The following is a 15,354-nucleotide window of genomic DNA, read 5'->3' as shown; positions in this document are numbered from 1 at the left end:
TGCCATGATAGGTTGAGTTATTGTATGTGGCCAGAAAAGAATCTATAGCATGATAAACTATAAAAGGCAACTATTAAAAATGACCATATGTTCTCATTTTATAGATGAGGAAATGGAAACAGAGAAGGGGAAACGACTGCCAGTGGATCATTAATAGAATTTATTAAACTCAGTTCTGATTATACAGGTCTCCTTTTTAATATTATTCAATGACTTCCCATTGAATTTCAAGTAAAGTCCAAATTCCTCACCATTACTTAGGAGGCCCTTTGAGATTCTTTTCTGCCTCTTTTTCTGTGCAACAGTTATTAAGTCCTCCTTTGGATACCTTGCTATATCAATTATTATTTTTCTAGGACTAAGGTTTTTAAACATACAGCACATTCTGACTGAACTTATTTCCCTCCATCCTTCCTTACACAGTTCCTGAGCAACATCTTTTATAGTTCCAAGTTCACCTGAAATGTCCTTCCTAGGTTGAGCAGGATTTCCTGCCTAGGTTAGTTTCTAATATCACCTATACTACTTTTTTGCATTCATCAAAATCCAAATTAGATGATTATATTTTTAAAATTTATGTGTAAAGTCTATATTGCCTTCTTGACTATAAACTCCATTAGGAAATAGATTATAACAACATATTTTGAATGAATGAATGTTAAATTGAGACTACTAGGAGTGACAAAGATTTGAAAGGCAACTTCAATTCCTCATGGAATGCTTAAATTCTATCTGCATATGACTTCCCCAAATAGTTAACTCTTTTTTTTTAACTCAGTATTATCTTTTACAATGAAGACTTTTTTTTACAGCTACTTATCACAACTTTTCTACCTATGTTTCATTAATGTTGAAAAGTTCAAACACCTTTATAATATATCTGAGCCTAGAAATACTACAAGGGAAATTTTTTAATATGAAAATAAACATTTACACAAAAATATTTAGTGGTGGTTAAATGAAATTTATTACTTATTATACATCATTAAAATATCAAAAGACCCTCAACTTACAATACTGCATTAGATTTGTAATGGTACATGAAATACAATTAAAATAAATACAGAGATCTACAAAAATGGCCAGTGTAACAGAAAATTTCATAGATGAGGAAGGCCCAAACTTTAAAGTGATTTGTATCTTTGGAATGTGATCTCAAGTGAGCCCGACAGTCAATCAGACTAAACGTTGTCCTTCTTCTATGTCTTTATCTCCCTTCCTTTGGTTCAATGAGAACAATGAAAACCTCTAAGTCAAACCTGGCTTGTCCTTCTAATGCAACTATTTTTGTTTTTCTCATTTCAGTGGATCTCTGTCCTCCACTGACTATAAAATAGGAGTCTCAGTATATTCTTCTCCACTCAACCTTTCATTCACAGCATTCGTAAGACAGCAGCCTTATGTCTAGCAGAACAGTGTCATAGGATTTTATCGGTTGACCTTCACTTTCAGGATTTTACATCCAGAGAAAAATGTCAGTTGCTATCAAACATCTATCCAAAAGAATTCTATCTGCTTAAGAATTTTGCTTTACATGACTCTGCCATCTCAGGGGTCAGACCAGAAGATTTTTAATTAAAAAATGTTAAAAATAAAAATGTTTAAATTCCAACATTGTAAAATTATAATACACCTTAAATAATTCTGTATTTATAATAGCAGTCTTTCCCTAAAGGAAATAACTTCTTCTTAACTTTGGAACCTCCCACTTGAAAACCACATTAAGTTATCCCTGTCTCAGTTCTCTGCAGAAGAATGCTGACCACTTCTGTTTTAAAAATAGAAGCACCTGACCCCTGAATGTTACATGATAAGGCCAGGTAATCATGAAAAAGAGGAAGACTGATAAAAGCACGATTAATAAAATTAAGCACCAATTGGATAATTAAAATTCTTATTGTTAATCAAATTACATTTGTTGTGTGTGTACACTTATGTAAATGTGTGGGTGTGGGTGTGTTTTTATGTGTATGTGTTTCTTTTAATGACAGCCAAACCATCCACATTACCCTTTCTGTAAAGGAAAAATAAATGTTTTTAGCCCATGTAATGATTATCTCATTTCATCCTCCCAATAATCCTGTGAAGTATTTTCATAAGCATGAAATGAAGAAACTATGGTTCAGAGATACTAAAAAGTGACCCAAGGTCACATGTCAAATGGGTGACTAAATTCAAATTTGAAAGCAGGATTATAGAAATGGGGAGTCTGTACTGTTTCCAGTCACCTCTGTGTCCTTTAAGCAGCAAAGAGCCATACGTGTAGACATTCATATTCTCTTTCCTTGACACTTAATCCAATCAATTAAAAAAAACACCCCAGAGATCTATGCAGAATTTTCCAAAGGGTAATGTATTGATCTTCTAAACGTGGAAAAAGTTATCAGACAATATGAAGAAAAAAATGGAGAGGTATATCTCATTATTGAAAGCTGAAAGTTTCCACGACAGTTATTTCCCAGAAATAAAGTGAATGAGCAAGCCATAATACCATTAACTAGTTTTATGTACTGTGTTCTGCACTGCATTACATTCCAAAGCTTAAAGTATCCCAAAGCTCAAGCCAAGCTTTAGCAAATGAAGAGTTACAGAAATCTTGATGCTGTTGCACCAAATAAAAACAATTTCAGGAACAATGTAGAAAAAACCCCAAAGAACAATGAAAGAAGAAAAAAAAAAAAAGAAAACAAAGGAAGGAAGGAAAGGAAAAGGAAATAAACTGGAAAAACAAAGTCTTGTGTTCAGGAGTCTGATTTTAATGCTTGATTCTCAGGAAATGAAAGAGAAAAATATGGCTAGATTTCCTTTTATCATTTATCATTTCTAGCTAGTATAGATGGTTGGAACCAATGGAGGGAGTGATGACAAATAGCTGTCAGAAGGGATGATAACAACTGATAATGACTTCCAGACTCACATTTAGTAGAACTGCGAAAGTGTAAATCATGTTGAACAATGGACAAATTTTAATATATCTGAAATATCTAGTAGGCACTTATTTGGAGGAACATTCTTGAAATACAGTCATCCTGGGTATTTTTTATCTTGTTTTCCTATTCAAAAATTAAGAAACTGGACAATGGGGGATTTGAAAATTACTATGCAATGCTTACTTATCTTATGAAAACCCTTAGAACTTCCTCAATGAAGCATACATACAGCTTCCCAGAATAGATACAGTGATCATTCTTCTTACTTATTCTTTTTCTGAACACACTGAGGGGTTTTTTTCCATATAACACCTTAACATTCATTATTTCATTCATCTGCATATTTACTGTGTGCTTACTGTATAGCAGATTCTGTTTTTATTCTAGGATTTTACTTGCAAATAAATAAAATAAACTACTCTGGCTCAATCAATATTTTAGTGAGGAGACAAACAATAAACAAATAAATAAGGAAGATTATTTCAGGTATTCAAAAGTACTATGAAACAGGTAACACAGAGTGAGTTAATACCAGGTAACTGGGAAAGAGGTGTCATTTGATAAAGTAGAGAAGATTCCAGTGACACAGTGACATTTGTGTGGGGGCCTGAATGACTCGAAGGAGGCATCTGATGAATTGGGTCCAGAGTTTTTCAGAAAGAGAGCAATGGACCATCAAAAATATTGAGTTGAAAAAGAGCATGGTTCATGTTCTCAGAACAGAAGGGAAGCTATTGTGGTTGAAATTTACTGAGCATGAAGGGTTAAGTTTGAGAGTAACTCATAGGTTAGATCCAGTAGGGATACAACACACTTATTTACTTCTGTGTAATCCACTCTGAATTCTCTGGATTCTTATCACCTAACTTTTATTCTGTGGATCTCAAAAGCAATGTATTTTATATTGATCTGAGCCATCAATATTCACTTGGAATAAGTCCTAGCATAAAATTGCCTAGTATTGTCAGGGGCATATCTATATGCATCCTTTTTCACATGAGCATCTGTCAAGTGAAAATGTGCCAGGCACCATGCAGTTTCAAAAGCAGTATGGAGAAACTGAAATAGACTGAGACAGAAGTTAGAGACCTACTTTCTAACCCCTTTCTTCCACTGTCTCTGTGATTTTGGTCAAACTATCTAACTTCTCTTCACCCAAGTTTTCTCAACTGTAAAATGGGGATAACACAGGTGAATCTGGCTGAACAGATCATTGTGTGAATATATGAAGGACCTTGAACAATAATAGGCTAGGCCCTGAGAAGGCAGACTTGGATAAAGGAGAATGCAGGAAAGGAAAGAGCCAGCAAGGAAATAATATATAGGACTGGGTTGCAAGAGCAGGAGTAAGCTGAGAATTTGTAGTCATGTCAAAAGAACACTGAGAGGGAACACTGCTATACCCTTGATAGGAGAATCTAAGAATGACCGGCGAGTAGCTATGATTTAGTTTGCTTCGTTGTTTTTGTTTTCTGTTTGTTTGCTTATTAATGAGACAAGGTTATCCTGTATTCTATCCTAGCAGAGTACCTGATACATAATAAGCTTTAATAAATAAGTGTTTGTCAGATGAATAAACAGACACAAATGAACAGGTAGGGTACACCCACGTAGACAGTTAGCAAAGCCTTAGTGCATGACATAGTCATCCTCTCAAACCTTTCTGTGCTTAGGTATGTGGTAGAAATTGAGTGAACCAGATTCATCCTATTGTGTAGGACCTAGAAGGTTCTTCCACAATATCGATTTGGCAGGGTCTTTAATGAAAACTAAAGAACATGTGGACACAGAGGGGGAAGGGGAGGGTGGGATGAATTGGGAGATTAGGTTTGACATAAATACACCACCATGTGTAAAACAGATAGCTAGTAGGAACCTGCTGTATAGCACAAGGAGCTCAGCTCGGTGCTCTGAGACGACCCAGATGGGTGGCATGCGGGAGGGCGGTGAGCAGGAGGTCCAAGGGAGGGGATATATGTATACATATAGCTGATTCACTTCCTTATACAGCAGAAACTAACACAACATTGTAAAGCAATTATGCTCCAATAGGGACTTCCCTGGTGGTCCAGCGGTTGAGACTCCGCCTTCCAATGCAGGGGGTGCAGGTTCGATCCCTGGTTGGGAAACTAAGATCCCACATGCCTCCGGGCCAAAAGACCAAAACATAAAAAGCAGAAGCAAGGGCTTCCCTGGTGGCGCAGTGGTTGGGAATCTGCCTGCTAATGCAGGGGACACGGGTTCAAGCCCTGATCTGGGAGGATCCCAAATGCCACGGAGCAACTAGGCCCGTGAACCACAACTACTGAGCCTGCGCATCTGAAGCCTGTGCTCCTCAACAAGAGAGGTCGCGATAGTGAGAGGCCCGCGCACCGCGATGAAGAGTGGCCCCCGCTTGCCACAACTAGAGAAAGCCCTCGCACAGAAATGAAGACCCAACACAGCCAAAAATAAATAAATAAATAAATAAAATGCTATACTTAAAGTATAGAAATATTATTTAAAATGTGGGAAAATGGTATACATAATTCTTTCCTCTAATATACATGTTCATAATGGCATAATCTCTTCTGATTTTGTCCATAAGCAGGCCTATGTAAAAATAGTTGTATCATGGTACATGCTCTTGCATGTCATTTAACATTACATTCTGAGATTTTTATGTGGATTTGTATTTATCATTTTGATGGCTGCACAATAGTCTACCAAGTGATATATACTAAAATAAGCCATTTTCCTGCTAGTAACTATGTATGTATGAAGAGCTCTAGACAACAAAAGGTAAAAGAATGAAATGGAGCACCTCAAAATAACAGAATCTCAAGGCTCAAGAAATAGTTTGAGGTCATTTCTACAGAAATCATGTTTCATAAAGAAGAGATTCTCAGTAGTAGGGAGAGCTACTTTAGGACCCTGGTAAGTAGAAAAACCACTTCTGTCTCTTGGATCAGTGCTCTTTTTCCACCACCAGACTGGAAAGGACTGGTCTTTCTTCTTTGAAAGTACTCAAGTAGGTCACAGTGACAATTTTCAGGGACATCACAAAGGAGATTCGAAGTATCAAAGGGAAGACATGCAGTGCAACCATTAAGAGCCTTTCCAACAGAAAGATTATATGGCTTTGCATCATAAGGCCTAGTCCCAAGAAAGGAGAGATCACTATATCATAGAGTGGCCTCATAATGTTCCTTGGAACAGATGACTAAACTGAACCAATAAAACTATAGAAAGTCCTCAGCTACAATGTGTGCTGAGCTGTATACATTGCTGTGGTATTCAAAATTGTGCATGCTTATGAATCTGGCACAAAGGCATTAAAATTGGGGTATTCTAAATGTCTAAATCTTCATTATCTCATTGAAGCCTTAAAATAAAGCTGTAGCTATTCCTGTGATTGTTCCCATTTTGCAAAGGTTAAAAAAAAAAAAAGATAGGTAATCAGGATAGGCCACCAAAAACACAACCTAAGACAAATAAAAGTTCTCTGTATCTTCTGAATTTTCATCCTTCTGTCCAGTCATCTCAAGCAAACACATTTAGTATGAAAATAATCTTTCTAGAAAGACTTCAGAATGTAACAAATGAGAGTTTGCGGTATTTCCCTGGGGCTAACACCAGGTGTCTTGGTAGGCGTGGCATTATGCATGTCAGATGGATGTTTTTATACTGTCTTTTATTTTTTAATCCTATTTTTGTACAAGTCCCAAAAAACAAAGCTAATTAAATACAGTATTTCTACTTTATTTGCTGAAGATATCTATTGCCAGATTTGGTCAGCTATGTATGGCTGTCTATAATTTCTCACTTAAGAAGGTAATTTATTCATGACACTAGTTGATGATGAAGTGATTATTAAAGCTACATGGTGTGTCATTCTTTTCAGTTTCTGTATTATTTTACACTGAGTTTGGATCTGTATTTTCTGAATCTCTGTGCCAGGATAATTATATGGCTATATGTAAATCACCCCATCCCACCTCTCTGATTTTTGAATGAAAACCAGGGATGGAATTACTGTAGAACCATAACCATTTTATACTCTTCATAAAAGGATTTTCAGAGCTTAATATGAACTATAAGGTGAAGATTAATTTGAAAGAGCAGTTTTAGGACATGTTATCAGAAATTAACTTTAATGATAAGTTTGGAGGGTTTTAAACTTAAGCCAAATGAAATCTGCACTATTATGCATTTATTCTCTTTACTGACTTCTTGTTAGACACTCTGTGACTTGTCCTTTATTTTATGACAAGATACTTGAAAGGTTGATTTGTATGAGTCATAGACAATTATTATTAGGCACTATAAAAAGATAATAGATTTCGGAACTTCTTTTTTATTTTTTAAGTCTTAAAATACTACCATGAACTCTTGCACTATGGAATATAAAATAGGGTTTCTTAAGTGTCTGACTTTCAGCATCAACCTAAACTTCAAAAGTGTATCAAAAATGAAACCCCATATTGACAAATTTAAGTCACTTTTTATAATGTATAGATTATTGCCCTTTTGTGTGATGAAGGAACTCAGGAATACAAATTGCCTGTTCATAGTCATAGCATGATTTTGATCTTCAGGAAAGATTATCACCCAATGTGGTGCAGAAACAAAAATGTGGCTTTCAGGGGAGTAGCTAAATAATGGCATTGCCTTTCTTTCTATTGTTCAGGCCGAAAACCTAAGTTGATTCCTCTCTTTTCCTCATACCAACATCTAATCAGTTAGAAACTCTTGTGGATTCATGCTTCAAACCATATACAGAAGAGGATATCTTCCCATAACTTTCACAGCTACATCACGATCTAAGCCACCATAGTCTTTTGCCTGGAATACTAAATTGGTTTTCCTGGTTCCACCCTTGCCACTCTACAATATATCTTCCATTCAGTATATGGGGTGAATGTGAATAAAATAATGTCCCTTACCTGTTCAGAAACCTCCAGTGGGTTCTTATCACAGTCAAAATAAAATTAAAATTCCCTCCATAGCCTACCAAGTCAAGTATAATATCATTCCTAATTACCATTCCGACCATATCCCCCAAAACTCTCCTGTTCTTCTATTCAGCTCTAGCCATACTCATTGTATTTGCAGTTCTGGAAATACAAAGCTCATGTCTACATCAGGGCCTTTACACTTGCTATATCCTGTCTGGAACACTTCCTTGCCAGATATCTTTGCAAGTTAAACTCCCTTCTTTCAATCAGATATCCAGTGAAATGCTACCTTCTCCAAGCAGCTATCCCTTGGCAGCAAATAAAAAATAGCTCCCTTAAATTACCTTTATTATACTGTCTAGACCCTTTTCTCACTTTATCTTCATAGCACTTACCACTACATTAGATGTGTTCAGCATTATTCTCCCTCAGTATAAGCTCAATAAAGTATCTTTCCCCATAAGACCCAGAGGAGTGCTTGTCTGTCCATAGTGCATGCCAATTTAGTGAATGGTTGAATAGTTAATGAACAAATTGACAGTTTATATAAGTGTATGAAGTAGCAACGTGGATCATTTTTTTCAAACCAACCAGACTTCCACATAACTGTGACTTCATTCCACTGGATCACTTTCTCTGGCTTAATTGGTTGAAGGCTCCTTTTACTCAAAATTTCCATGTACATTCTCTAACATCTGAAAGTTCTTGAACTAGTCAACCCCCCCGACCCAGTATGAACACCATTTTCTGAAGTGAAACAGACTGGTAAGGTCTAGAACACAGCTCTAATTCTCATGGGCTTATATGGTATGACAGAAGTCTCACATGAGTAAAACATACCCAGACAGAAACTTCTAAAGGAAAATACATAAAGTGGGAAAAATCATATTCATTTGTGATGAATCCCAATTTACAGCTTGTGCTGTTTAAAACAGGGTACCATATTTCCTTCAATTACCAAAGCGACAAGTTACAATATGAACAAAAAGATCAAATCAGTATGGGCTCTAAGGATGAACCAACAGTACTACACTTGCCTTCTCATATAAATCATCATCATCATTGTCATTATCATCCTCCTCATCATCATCATCATTATCCTCACTAATTACATAGCAAAATTCAGGCATTAAGTTTATTTCTTTAGAGAAAATAAGCCTCATTGATTCCTATGTAATCTCACATAGCCTGTAACTAAAGGGCCTCCTATAGGTCGTCTATAATCTTTTCTTCAGTGCATCCAGTGGTCATTTTCTTGGTCCCCACCTCTGGAACCTTAGATAGTTAACCTTACTTCTTATCATAACTATTACTCTTTTTGTTCTTTGACACTCGAGTGTCTTGAGGCCTCTGTCTCTCAATTCCTTGACCATTTTTCATGCTCTGTCCTTGTTATATTTATATGAGATTCCACCTGAATGGGAATCCAACAGGATTTTTTTTTTTCTTTGTGGAGTTAAGTCCAGGCCTTGAACTCCATGATGACTGAGTTACCACTCTCTGAGTCTCTGAACAGTCAATCTATCTTCTCTTCCAAATTTCCCCTGTTACTTGTATTGGCATCAGTTCTCTGAACAGGATGCCTGTCAGTATGTACAGCCATGAATGCTTTAAGGCAGGGCCTAAAAGTTACTATGCAGAAACAAATACAGAGGTTGCATTAGATAAATGGTTTAATATTCATTGCCCTAATTATGAGCAAGCAAGAGACAAGCAAAAGGAAAAGGTCCAAGGAAACAGGCTAGAGGAGAAGAAAAATAATTGACTATTTGCATTGTTCCAAGTGATACTTTAAGTGTTTTAATTTTGTTTTCTTATTTCTGTTATAATGCTAGAGATAATTATTACTATTTTCTATTTTCAGACCAAAAAATTGAGCCTCACTACCTGCAACTGAAAGCTATATGTTGTTAGGAGCATATCCAAGACTTCTGGATAATGATTTCAGAAGAATAACTCTGAGCAGATCTGTCCCCATGAAGAAAGTGTCAAGATTTCCCAAAGTCTATATGTGTCGCACAGCCCCTGTTTGTCCCTCCAGACCCACTCTTTAACCCTCTCCCAGGGGCTCACTTGCCTTATTTACTGTTCCCTGTACTGCCAGTGGTGTCAGCGGAAGGGATGGTGGGTTGCCTTGTTAGTGCTGGCGGCAGTGAATGTTCTAGAGAACCTAGGCTTCCACCCTTGCCAGGCTCTGATGAGGCACCCTAACCTTACTGCTGGGAGTGGTTTCTTAGAAGCCATGTAGGCAGCAAGGACCTCATCCCCACCTGGTTTAAGGAGTGCACCCACTCACCATGGGGGAATGTCAGAGGAAGCCTAGTGGTGAATGGGTGTGTGCTTCCTTAAATCCAGGTGGAGATAAAAGTCTCAACTGCCCACATGGCTTTTCCAACACTACTCTGGCAGTGGGGTTTTGGTGTCTTGTTACAGTCTGGTAAGGGTGGAAGTCTAAGTTCCCCATTGGAAACCTTCTGGTGTGGACTGGGGTGGGCCACAGTTTTTCCTTGGTGTTTGGCTGAAGCAGAACATTATTGCCTAAACATTTTCTGTTTTGCTAAGCTACCCTTTTCCTGGTCCTTTGGCTAGAAGAAGAGGCTGTTATGGTGGCTTTTTAAAAATCTGTGCCCATTGGGATTTCTGGCTTGCTGGCTTCTTCTACTCCATGCTTAGGATATATGAGACAAAATGAAAACCAAGGAAACTCATCACTGTACTGTTCCTTGAGTCCCAAGGTCTGTAGCTAGTGTGCCTTCTTTCATCTTTTGGAGGCTCCTTATGCTTATTTTATATAAAATGTCCAGAATTATTAGTTACACTTAGCAAGAGGAAAAGGGAAATATATATCTACTCCATCTTCCTGGAAGCAGATGTCCCTGCCACATCAATTTAAATGAACTTTTAGGGATTTCCCTGGTGTTCTGGTGGCTAAGACGCCACGCCCCCAATGCAGGGGGCCCGGGTTCGATTCCTGGTCAGGGAACTAGATCTCACACACCGCAACTAAGGGTTTGCATGCCGCAACTAAAGATCCTGCACACCACAACTAAAAAGATCCTGCATACTGCAACGAAGATCCTGTGTGCCTCAACTGAGACCTGGCGCAGCCAAATAAATAAATAAACATTTAAAAAAATAAATAAATGATCTTTTATAAACCCTTCTTCAATTATCTGGTCTGTGTGAACCATCTGTTTTCTGCTAGAACCCTAACCAATATACCTTATTCATTTATACTGATATTTTCTCTTTTCTAAAGAATGACTTTCAGTGCAAAAAAAAAAGTGTCAGATTAATATTGCTATTTCTGATAAAAACCTAAGACAATAAATAATTTAAAAGTGACAAAACATTAACAATTTCCCCATATGTGCTATCATTTATTTCTGGTCTTTATAGCAATTTATAATAAAATCTTTAAAACAAGCTAAGCAAAATTACCTGTGCCTTTAACTGGATCCAGCTAGGAAAGTTCTAGCCTTAAAAACTATCCACCTCAGAATATGAGTGGGAAAGAACAAGGGTGCACAGCAATGTTATGATGACTGGGAACAAGAGGAGATGGAAACAAATTGAGCTTGAGAATTATCCCCCATTGCAAACAATGATTACCATTGTCTCACCATTCAAAGCACACTATGACAATTTATTTCTCATCTTGAATTTTGTATTTTTGAGTGTACAAACCTGGTCTCTGTTTTTACATTGCCTAGACTAGTCCCGCACAAAGAGAAGGTGACTGGTAAAAGGTTTAGGTTGTATTCCCTACACACCCACATAACGACTTGTACACAAGAAATTTCAAAAATGCTTGATGAAGGAAGCTGGCATGGTATATTGTTTCTTGAAAGAAATATCTTTAGAGGAAAAAAATGTATTTCCTTGCAAAAGCCTTAATAGATTCAATAAAAAAATATTATATCACATTTTCAAGCATTGTCCAAGGATAATAAAGTAGATACGATACACATAAAGCCACATAATTAAAGTAACAGAATTAATGTCATCTTCTGGAAGAGTACACATTGTTTCTCTATCATTCTATCATATTTTGAAGCTTAATTTTTACTGGATTCCAGAGAATCTTTTTCTTCTGTGGCCAATGAAAAGCAGTCTTACTTATTTCCTTTTTTTGTGTGTGTGCATTATAAGATAGAACCTTATGAAATCAGGTTTCTGAATTACCAGTTAATAAAGGTCAATCATCCAGGAATTTGGTTGAACCTGATTTCATTAGGTATGATATGGTAATATAGGAAATGAAGGAAGCCCATCTTATTAAGATCAGCAATTTGAAAGCAAAAAATCATTTTGGGATAATAGCATGCAGAATTCTTCAAGCTACTGAAGTATACAGAAGATGTCAAAATAAACCATGGTGCTCTAAATGGAGAATTCATCCTATGCAAGAAAGATGAATTTATGCTAATTGTTCATTTGGAGTGGATAAAATTTTCTTCTACTTTAGAAAGCACTGACCTCATCAGAGATTTGTGAAGTTGGAAGCTGAAGAAAGTGACTCTTATTTTTAAAGAGCAGAAAATAATAAGGAAAATAAATCAGGGCCCCAATATGCAAGAATCAGATGCTACCATAAATATATTCTAATAAATATCAGGAACACATATAAAAGAATTCTGACTAAATACCAGTGGTCACACTCATAAATTGTTTTCATATGGGCTTCCCTGGTGGCGCAGTGGTTGAGAGTCCGCCTGCCGATGCAGGGGACACGGGTTCGTGCCCCGGTCTGAGAAGATCCCACATGCCGCGGAGCGGCTGGGCCCGTGAGCCATGGCCGCTGGGCCTGTGCATCTGGAGCCTGTGCTCCGCAACGGGAGAGGCCACAACAGTGAGAGGCCCACATAACGCAAAAAAAAAAAAAAATTGTTTTCATACATGTTAAGTATTTTAGTTCCAGTATGTGTGTATTTTTTTAAATTGTAGATCTTCCATAAAAAACATAGAAAGCATAATCAAATTAAAAGCAGTATAGCCATGGATGAACTGAACTGAGGAGAACCAAGAATACAGGTTCCTTGCCAAAGGTTGAGAACATAATACGTCAGAATTCTAAATTGCATTCTCCATTATTTCAAACACTTTTCCGTTATTGTGCAGGAGTAATAATACTGTTTACCCAAATGTTTAGGGGAAAATATATATATGTAAGTCACTTTTGAAAAAGAAAAATTACACAATTTTATTTGTTAGACAGCCATCATGAAGGCAAGGTGCTGCCAAACAAGCACACATGTGAAGAAATATGTGCAGATATGTTCAGTGGGATCCTCAACATGTTTACTAAATGGGCTCCCATCATGCCTAAAGGATGAAAGTATTAAAACATCTTTTATGCAAGAAACTGGTAGGTTACTTAATCCATTCCCCATCCATTTTACAGGTGAAAAAATTGATAAACTCACAGAAAAGTGTTTGTTTTTGCAAAAATAACATCAACACTTGTTTTTTGTTATTGCTTATGCTTTTCTTTTCACTCCATGACTTTTCCAAAAAAAAAAAAAAGAAAGACGTAAACTACAAATTATTTCTTGTAAACTTTCACAAGAAGGTGACAATCAAAAATTAAACTGCTTATTACCTAACTTCACCAGCCTGTCCTCTCACAGCTCCAAAGGAAGTTCACTTAAATTATAGACTCACAGTGTAGAGTCAGCGGGTCGGGAGGGATATATCTCTACATTTCTCGCCTCCTCATATGTATGCGCTGTCTTACCATCAAATCATAAGCAGAGTGAAATGGCAAGAAACACATTATATAAGATTACACTTTAAAAAAATCTACTTCAAAACAGAATTTATGATGTTTGCACCATTGCTGGGCAAACAGAAATGTGGCATGTTTCTATAGGCATGGAAATGATTTAGTTGCTTAATTCTTTTCCTATTGGCATGTATTAAGATGTTAAATTCCACAGGTGAGGGCATGAATGTGCATCGTAACAATACCCACCTTGTAGTCTCCCAGAGTTATACTCCTGCACTATGCTCCTGAAAATGGGATTCAGCTTTGTCTGGACATGAAAACATATATTAAAATTTTTATGTGGAAAGGAAGGAAGAAAAAAGGGAAGAAGGTAGAAAAAGGGAGGGATGAAGGGAGGGAAGAAAGAAGGAAGGAAGAAAAGGAAAGAAAAAATACCTTACAGATTGTTAAAAATCATGTGTTTTAAAAATTAGAAACACATTACCAGTGGAAATTATTAGACCACATTACTCCAAAATATGTTTGGATTCAAATATCAAATAAAATCTTTATAAATGTACTACATGTTTCATTCATGTACTGTATACATTATGCTCTAATGGTTATGCTAGTGTAATAGCATAGAGAAGAGTGTTCTATTATCTCCAACTTCACTAAGTTTTGGAATTCTCTTTAAGAGAAAATAATGATTTGATGTGACTTACAGAGCAATTAGGGTAGAGTAATCATTCTCAAAGTGTAGTCCCTAGACCACATTAGCTTTCCCTGGGAATCTGTTAGAAATGCCATCTTAGGCTTCCACCCTAGACCCTAGACATATGAATCAGAGTTCTGGGAGTGCAGCATAGGAATCTGTCTTTTAACAAACCTCCAGGTGTTTTGGATGCATACTGGAACTTGAGGACACTTGTTTACAACCATATAGAACATTCTACTTTATAAAATTACTCTCTTAGATAGTTTCTTAAAATATGTGATGGGTATATGACATGGCAAGGATTTGTGTTTTTCTAAGCACAAAAAAAGAGAAAGAAAATCAATTCGAGACTGATCCCAATTATTTGCTTCCATGCATTGTTAATTTCTTTCAAGTGTCAAAGGTGAAACTCAAATAATTATAGTAAAAGAGCAGAAGGACCAAAGTTTTGCTTCATCATATACACTTGCCAACAGGTTTCCCTACTCCAGAAGGACAAAAGTCAGACAACCTGGTCACACAGGTAGAAATGGGCTTTTATTTATATAGTGTGTTTTCACTCTTATATTCCTATGTCTCCATTTGACAGCTGAAATTGCAAGTGTTTGTGCCTACTAAATGCCAGTAATGGTTAAAATGCAAATAGTTGAAAAAAAGCCAGCACTTTTACATGCTAGCAGTCACTGATAGTTTGAGAAAACAAGAAACAAGTGTGCCCCTTACCTTACACTACGGAAAAAAATTAACTTAAAATGGATTAAAGACTTAAACATAAGACTTGAAACCATAAAAGTACTAGAAGATAGTACATACGTTGTGACCACCTAGAGGGGTGGGAGGGAGATGCAAGAGGGAGGGGGTATGGGGATATATGTATATGTATAGCTGATTCACTTTGTTACACATCAGCAACTAACACAACAATGTAAAGCAATTATACTCCAATAAAGATGTTAAAAAAAAAGAAAGAAAGGTATCCATCTACCTTTTGTAGTAGAAAAATTGAGAATATCAGCTTAACTGATTCTTAAAAAAAAGAAAGAAAACATACAAAAAAGCTCC

The sequence above is a fragment of the Mesoplodon bidens genome (assembly GCF_964165515.1).
Source record: "Mesoplodon bidens genome assembly, chromosome: 18".
Lineage (NCBI taxonomy): Eukaryota > Metazoa > Chordata > Mammalia > Artiodactyla > Ziphiidae > Mesoplodon > Mesoplodon bidens.
The sequence above is the reverse complement of the archived record's forward strand: the minus strand, read 5'-3'. Positions refer to the sequence as shown.